Raw genomic sequence first — 8,506 nt, 5'->3', positions numbered from 1 at the left:
TGGCTATTACCATTGCTGCTGCTCTGGGAGCTTGATTTGGGGGCTTAAGTTGCAGATTCCTGGGACAGATCATCTGATGGACCCAATGTGGGTCAGGTGACTCCTGCTGGACCAATCAGCTCAGGCCGACAGCAGGGCCTAGAGCTGAAACTTGGCCACTGAGGCCCTAGAGAAAGAGGAGATTAAAGCACTGTGAGCCAGCAGCCAGTCACCCCCGCTGCTTTAGGGGACGTTTGGCATTCGCTGAGCAAATGTTTATTAATACCCACTGTTAGTACCCGTAGACCTGGACAAGAGGGATCCTGGGCCTGGGTTTTGTGGTTTAGAACAGTGCTTTTCAAACCTCAATGTGCACATGAATCCCCTGCGGATCTTGTTAGAATGCCAGTTCTGATTCAGTAGGTCTGGAGCGAGGCTGCAGCTCTAACCAGCACCCAGGTGGTGCCCATGCTGCCAGTCCAGGGACCACATTTTGAGAGGCGAGCCCTCAGAGGTCTCTCCTGGGGCCCTCCTCTGACCACATCCCTCCCCCACAGCTGGAGTCATGGGGAAATGGAGAGTGTTCACCCAAAACCCAGACCTCATCTTTTAGCCATGCTCCTGGAATTCTTATCCCAAGCAGTCCTGAGCCAGCTTCCAGGGTCTGGACAGGCCTTTTCTCCAGATCCTGCCTCCAAAGGGTGGTCAAAAGGTGGCCCTTTGCAGGGAGGTGTAGCTGGAGCTTGGTGAACAGGCCACAGTGTCCTCTTGTACAGGATGGAGCCTGGGTAAGAAGAGCTATGGGATGGAGCCTGTTCCCTCTGAACCTTATATTCCATTCGACTGAGTCTATACAAAGGTTTATTTGTCAAAGTAGGGGGACGGGACACATTTAAGTTTGTTAGCTTGATTTGTAAGTTTTAAATTTGTAGCCACGTGGTAGATGGGCCTCCACTGGTGCCCTTGTCATGGGCCCCGCAGATGGTAGCGTTGTGCCAGCCTGCTGTGTGCACAGCTGTCCAGCTCTGACAACCCTCTTGTCAGGGCTCTGGAAGACACACGTTCGGTTAAAGCCTCCTGGCCCTGCCCTTGGGCTCATTTGGTGAGGCCACTGGGCTCATATTTGGAAGAAGGGACAGTGAGAAGGTGCGTGACCCCCAACAAGAGGGGCAGGGACTCCTGGCTCCACAGCACATTGCGGATGAGGCATCACCCCACCTTCAGACTCCTCCCCAGGGCTTTCTTTACACGTTTGCATTGAGGATGGATTCCTTAGGACCACGTACCTATAAAAGATTCACACAATAGGTATACATGCTACAGTTTTTCAAAAGATATTTCAATTTGGGGAAAACAACGTAGGATTCAAGAAATTTGAATTCTAGTTCCACTTTTGGTGTTCACCTCAGACAAATGCTTTCTCCCGTCCCAATCTCAGTTCCCAAGTCTATAAAATGGAGATTTGGATGGTGCCTCTGTAGTTCCTAGCTCTAACAATTATTCTAGCTCTAACAATTATTATTAGCTCTAACAATTAGCTCTAACAATTAGCTCTAACAATTATTAGCTCTAACAATTATTAGCTCTAACAATTATTAGCTCTAACAATTATTATTATTATCTAGCTCTAACAATTATTCTGAGACTCAAAAATCTCAGTCTTCCCAGGATTATTGCCTTGGTGGGTGCCGAAGTGCAGAGGCGCCAGGTGAGCTCTTTTTATTTTTGCCTTTCCCAGCTGCCTTTGGGTGGGCACTAACAGCCCAGAAGCTGTTTCACAGCCTGCAAGTAATTACGTGTTAGTGATTCTCAAACTGGACCGTGTATCAGAACCACCTGGAGGGCTTGTAAAAGCAGTGCTGGCTCCACCCCCAGAGTCTGATTCCACGGGGCCGCGGTGGAGCCCAAGAATTTGCGTTTCTGATGCTGCTCGTCAGGCCGTCTCACTGTTAAAGAAGGTGAGCACACACGTCCCGAGAGTGTGACAGGTGCTACCCCGGCGGGGCGGGGCGGGAGGCCCGGTGGGAAGGGCAAGTGGTTAGGAGGCCCTTTTGGAGCTGGGCCCAGCCTGGAAGGAGGGCTGGGCCTGTGACCACGCTCCGTGCCCTCCATGGGGGAGGGGTGGGAGGTGCAGGATGATGCCGAAGCAGGGAGCCCAGGGGTCCCAGCAAGGGAGGGTGGGAGCAGCATCCTGACTTCAGTTTCCTGCCCAGCACGTGGCTCTCGGCTCCCCTGGTCCTATGCCCCCGTGCTCCCCACCGCGCATTTCTGAGTGCGGCTTTCAGGAAGGGGAAAGCCCTCGAAGACTAGCATGAGAAGGACGTGTAGTCAGAGTAACCCCCTTCCACCTTCCTAGCTTCTGACATCCCCAGAAACCTCCAGCTCCACGTCATATTCTCTACTGTGGCCAGCCTTTGGGACATTGGGGGATGAAGAGAAGGGCCTGGCGACATGCTGGGCAGGGCATTCTCAGCCAAAATCCCCATCCGGGCAGATTCCCGGCAGACTCAGCCTGTGGCATCCAATATCCCCTTCCCCTTCTTCCTTCCTAGCACACCTCAATTTGCTTCAGAATGGCAACGTGCTCAGCTAAAAATATTCACTCTGTATGGCCGGGCAACGAGTCCTGGCTGCTGAGATAAGTGGAAGTTACAGAGTATGGATTTCAGGAAGGCGTTTAACAGGAACCACCTGGGCTAGCGTAGCCCTGCGCCCCTGCGCGCTCTCTCTTCTCATACCCAGAAAGCAGACATGAGAGCTGGAAAATGGAGCAGCTGTCTTGCTGTGCGAGGCAACAGGCACTCGGAAGAGGACACGGCGAGCGGAGCAGAGCAAAGCAAAGAGAGGGAAACGCTGGGGTCGAGCGAGGAACAGCACCCAGGCCAGGACTGTTCTAATTTGATTTTCCAATCCGTTGTTTCAGCTGAATGTATGGGTAAGGGATATAGCACTAACAGTGGGAAGGGCACGAGATGGGTTTTGGGGACCTGTCCTGGCTTTGTAAAAGGCTGTGTGTCTCAGGGAAAGTCATGGCCCCTCTCTGGGCCCCTGTTTCTTCATCTGTGGGGATGAATTGTTCTCCAGGGTATCTCTGTGCCCTTTCGTGGCTCAAAATCAAGAACCAGAGCTGGTCCCACCTGAGAGTTCCAGGGCTGGGCTTAAGGGGGGATTTCAGTGATAAGGCAGGAGGTGACCTTATGAATAGGTGACACAGTGAGGATTGTGTCTCATCAGTGCTCAGCTGAAGCACAGAATTAGAGGTGTCAGCAGTAATTCAGTCCGTTGTCGTAAGTCTCTGAGTCCCCAGAGTGGTTCACATTTGTCCCTGAAACGAGCCCCGGGGTAGCTGTGCAGACCTGTGCCCTGCCCCACAGTCCGTGTAGTCAGGTGGATGGCCAGCTGGAGCTCTAGCTGCTCCTGGGAAGGACAGAGCCTGGTGCCAAGGCAGGAGAGAAGCCTGAGACAATTCTGATTGGTGTTAGCCAGGTCACGAGTTGTCCTCTGTGATGTATGGATTGGCTTAGGCCCGCGTCATATGTTAGAGCCCCAGTTCTGGGGGTGCAGAGCCATCCCCCTAGAAGTACAAGGCCTAAGATTGGGGAAGGAAAGAGGAAATCAGAGTACTGTGATTAAAGCCTGAGAAATGGACAGAGGCTGCGAGGAGCCGTATCATCTTCCACCCTGGCTCAGCCACGGCCCTGTCCTAAAACGGATTCCTAGCAGCACCGGCCAATTCTGAGAGCTCCCTGAGTACGCGAGGGTGGGGCCCTGCTGTCTCAGCAAGAGCAAGAATACATCAGAAGCACTTTAAAAAAATTTTAATTTAATTTTTATTAGAGTTGATTTACAATGTGGTGTTAGTTTTAGGTGTACAGCAAAGTGATTCAGATATGCATATACATATGTCCACTCTTTCAGATTATCTTCCCATATAGGTTATTACAGACTACTGAGTAGTGTTCCCTGTGCTGTACAGTAGGTCCTTGTTGATTATTTTATATATAGTCATGTGTGTGTCTAATCCCAAACTCCTGATTTATCCCTCCCTCCACGTTTCCCCTTCTTAACCATAAGTTTGTTTTTGAAGTCTGATTCTGTTTTGTAAATAAGTTCACATGTATTATTTTTTTAGATTCCACATATAAGTAATATCCTATGATGTTTGTCTTTGTCTGACTTACTTCACTTAGTATGATAATCTCTAGGTCCATCCATGTTGCTGCAAATGGCGTTATTTCATTCTTTTCTATGGCTGAGTAAAATTCCATTGTATATATGCACCATATCTTCTTTATCCATTCGTCTGTCGATGGACATTTAGGTTGCTTCCATGTCTTGGCTACTGTAAATAGTGCTGCAGTGAACACTGGGGTGCATGTATCTTTTCAAATTATGGTTTTCTCCAGATATATGCCCAGTAGTAGGATTGCTGGATCGTATGGTAGTTCTATTTTTAGATTTTTAAGGAACATCTATACCGTTCTCAATAATAGCTGTACCAATTTACATTCCCACCAACAGCATAGGAGTGTTCCCTTTTCTCCACATCCTCTCCAGCATTTATTGGGTTTTGGTTTTTTTAATTAATTTATTTATTTGGCTGTGCCCGGTCTTAGTTGCGGCATGTGGGACCTTCGTTGACGATTGCAGGATCTTCGTTGAAGCATGTGGACTCTGAGTTGCAGCATGCATGTGAGATTTAGTTCCCTGACCAGGGATTGAACCCAGACCCCTTGCATTGGGAGCACAGAGTCTTAACCACTGTGGCACTGTGGAAGTCCCTCCAATATTTATTGTTTGTAGACTTTTTAATGATGGCCATCTGACCAGTGTGATACCTCATTGTAGTTTTGATTTGCAATTCTCTAATAATTAGCTATGTTGAGCATCTTTTCATGTGCTTCTTTTTTTTTTTTTTTTTTTTTTGCTATTGAGCTACATGAGCTGTTTGTATATTTTTTTTGGAAATTAATCCCTTGTTGGTTGCATCATTTGCAAATATTTTCTCCCATGCTGTGAGTAGTCTTTTCATTTTGTTTATGGTTTCCTTTGCTGTGCAAAAGCTTTTAAGTTTAATTAGGTACCATTTGTTTATTTTTATTTTCGTTACTCTAGGAGGTGGCTCGAAAAAGATATTGCTGCAATTTATGTCAGAGAGTGTTCTGCCTGTGTTTTTCTCTAAGAGTTTTAGCATATCCGGTCTTACATTTAGGTCTTTAATCCATTTTGAGTTTATTTTTGTGTATGGTGTTAGAGAATGTTCTAGTTTCATTCTTTTACATGTAGCTATTCAGTTTTCCCAGCATCACTTATTGAAGAGACTGTCTTTTCTCCACTGTATATTCTTGCCTCCTTTGTCATAAATTAATTGACCATAGGTGTGTGGGTTTATTTCTGGACTTTCTATCCTGTTCTATTGATCTATATTTCTGTTTTTGTGCCAGTACCATACTGTTTTGATTGCTGTACCTTGTAGTATAGTTTGAAGTTGGGGAGCCTGATTCCTCAACCTCCATTTTTCTTTCTCATAATTACTTAGACTATTCATGGTCTTTTGTGTTTCCATATAAATTTAAACATTTTTTGTTCTAGTTCTGTGGAAATTGCCACTGGTAATTTAATAGGAACTGCATTGAATCTGTAGGTTGCCTTGGTCATTAGTCCAAGTCATTTTGACAATATTGATTCTTCCAATCCAATAACATGGTATATCTTCCATCTGTTTCTGTCATCTTCAGTTTCTTTCATCAGCATCTTATAGTTTTCAGAGTACAAGTCTTTTGCCTCCTTAGGTAGGTTTATTCCTAGGTGTTTTATTCTTTTTGATGCAATGGGATTATTTCCTTAATTTCTCTTTCTGATCTTTTGTTGTTAGTGTATAGAAATGCAACATATTTCTGTGTATTAATTTTGTATCCTGCAACTTTACTGAATTCATTGATGAGCTCTAGTAGTTTTCTGGCAGCATCATTAGGATTTTCTATGTATAGTGTCATGTCATCTGCAAAGAGTGACCGTTTTACTTCTTTTCCAATTTGGATTCCTTTTATTTCTTTTTCTTCTCTGATTGCCATAGCTAGGACTTCCAAGACTATGTTGAATAAAAGTGGCAAGAGTGGGCTTCCCTGGTGGCACAGTGGTTGAGAGTCTGCCTGCTGATGCAGGGGACACAGGTTCATGCCCTGGTCTGGGAAGATCCCACATGCCGCGGAGCAGCTGGGCCCGTGAGCCATGGCCACTGAGCCTGCACGTCCGGAGCCTGTGCTCCACAACAGGAAAGGCCACAACAGTGAGAGGCCCTCATACCGCCAAAAAAAAAAAAAAAGTGGCAAGAGTGGACAGCCTTGTCTTGTTCCTGATCTTAGAGGAAATGGTTTCAACGTTTCACTGTTGAGTTTGATGTTAGTTGTGGGTTTGTCATATATGGCCTTTATTATGTTGAGGTAGGTTCCCCTAGGCCTACTTTCTGGGGAGTTTTTATCATAAATTGGTGTTGAATTTTGTCAAAAGCTTTTTCTGCATCTATTGAGATGATCATATGGTTTTTATTTATTCTTTTATTCTTTATTTATTTTTATTTATTCTTTCTTTTTTTTTTTTTTTTTTTTTTTTTGCGGTACGCGGGCCTCTCACTGTTGTGGCCTCTCCCGTTGCGGAGCACAGGCTCCGGACGCGCAGGCCCAGCGGCCATGGCTCACGGGCCCAGCCGCTCCGCGGCATGTGGGATCTTCCCGGACCGGGGCATGAACCCGCATCCCCTGCATCGGCAGGCGGACTCTCAACCACTGCGCCACCAGCGAAGCCCTATTCTTTCTTTTATTCTTTCTTATTTTTTTATTCTTTTTATTCTTCAATTTGTTAATATTCTTCAAATTGTTAATGTGTATCACACTGATTGATTTGCAGATATTGAAAAATCCTTGCATCCCTGAGATAAATCCCACTTGATCATGGTGTATGATCCTTTTAATGTGCTGTTGGATTTGGTTTGCTAGTATTTTGTTGAGGATTTTTGCGTCTATGTTTATCAGTGATATTGTCCTGTAATTTTCTTTTTTGTGGTATCTTTGTCTGGTTTTGGTATCAGGGTGATGGTGCCCTCATGCAATGAGTTTGGGAGTGGTCCTCCCTCTGCAGTTTTTGGAACAGTTTGAGAAGGGTAGATGTTAGCTCTTCTCTAAAGGTTTGATAGAATTCACTTGTGAAGCCATCTGGTCCTGGACTTTTGTTTGTTGGAAGTTTTTAAATCACAGTTTCAATTTCAGTACTTGTGATTGGTCTGTTTATATTTTCTATTTCTTCCTGTTTCAGTCTTGGAAAATTGTGCCTTTCTGAGAATTTGTCCCTTTCTTCTAGGTTGTCCATTTTATTGGCTTAGAGCTGCTTGTAGTAGTCATTTATGATCCTTTATATTTCTGTGGTGTTGTGATTTCTCCTTTTTATTTCTAATTTCATTGGTTTGAGCCCTCTCCCTTTTCTTTTCTTGATGAGTCTGGCTAAAGGTTTATCAATTTTGTTTATCTTCTCAAAGAACCAGAGTTTAGTTTTATTGATCTTTTCTATTGTTTCTTCATCTCTATTTCATTTATTTCTGCTCTGATCTTTATGATTTCTTTCCTGCTACTAAATTTGGGCTTTGTTCTTCTTTGTCCAGTTGCTTTAGGTGTAAGGTTAAGTTGTTGGAGATTTTTCTTGTTTCCTGAGGTTAGATTGTATTGCTGTGGACTTCCCTCTTAGAACTGCTTTTGCAACATCCCTCTTAGAACTGCTTTTGCAACATCCCTCTTAGAACTGATTTTGCAACATCCCATAGATTTTGGATGGTCATGTTTTTGTTTTCATTTGTCTCTAGGTATTTTTTATTTCCTGTTTGATTTCTTCAGTGATGCATTGATTGTTTAATAACATATTGGTAGTTTTGTTTTGTTTTGGCCACAGTGTGCGGCATGCGGGATCTTAATTCCCCAACCAGGGATTGAACCTGTACCCCCTGCAGTGGAAGTATGGAGTCTTAACCACTGAACCACCAGGGAAGTCCCAGTAACATGTTGTTTAGCCTCCACGTGTTTGTGTTTTTTACAGTTTTTTTCTTGTAGTTGGTTTCTAATCTCATAACGTTAGTGGTAGGAGAAGATGCTTGATATGATTTCAGTTTTCTTAAATTTACCGAGGCTTGCTTTGTGGCCCAGCATGTGATCTATCCTGGAGAATGTTCCTTGTGCACTTGAGAAGAATGTGTATTATGCTGCTTTTGGATGGAATGTTCTATAAATATCAATTAAGTCCATCATGTCTAAGATGTCATTTAAGTCCTGTATTTACTTATTGATTTTCTGTCTGGAATCTGTCCATTGAAGTAAGTGGGGAGTTAAAGTCCCCCATTATTATTGTGTTACTGTCGATTTCTCCTTTTATGACTGTTAGCCTTATTTGCCTTATATATTGAGGTGCTCCTATGTTGGGTGCATATATATTTACAATTGTTATATCTTCTTCTTGGATTAATCCCTTGATCATTAGGTAGCGT

Source organism: Globicephala melas, chromosome 4, assembly GCF_963455315.2.
Source record: "Globicephala melas chromosome 4, mGloMel1.2, whole genome shotgun sequence".
Lineage (NCBI taxonomy): Eukaryota > Metazoa > Chordata > Mammalia > Artiodactyla > Delphinidae > Globicephala > Globicephala melas.
This window is presented reverse-complemented; position numbering follows the sequence as displayed.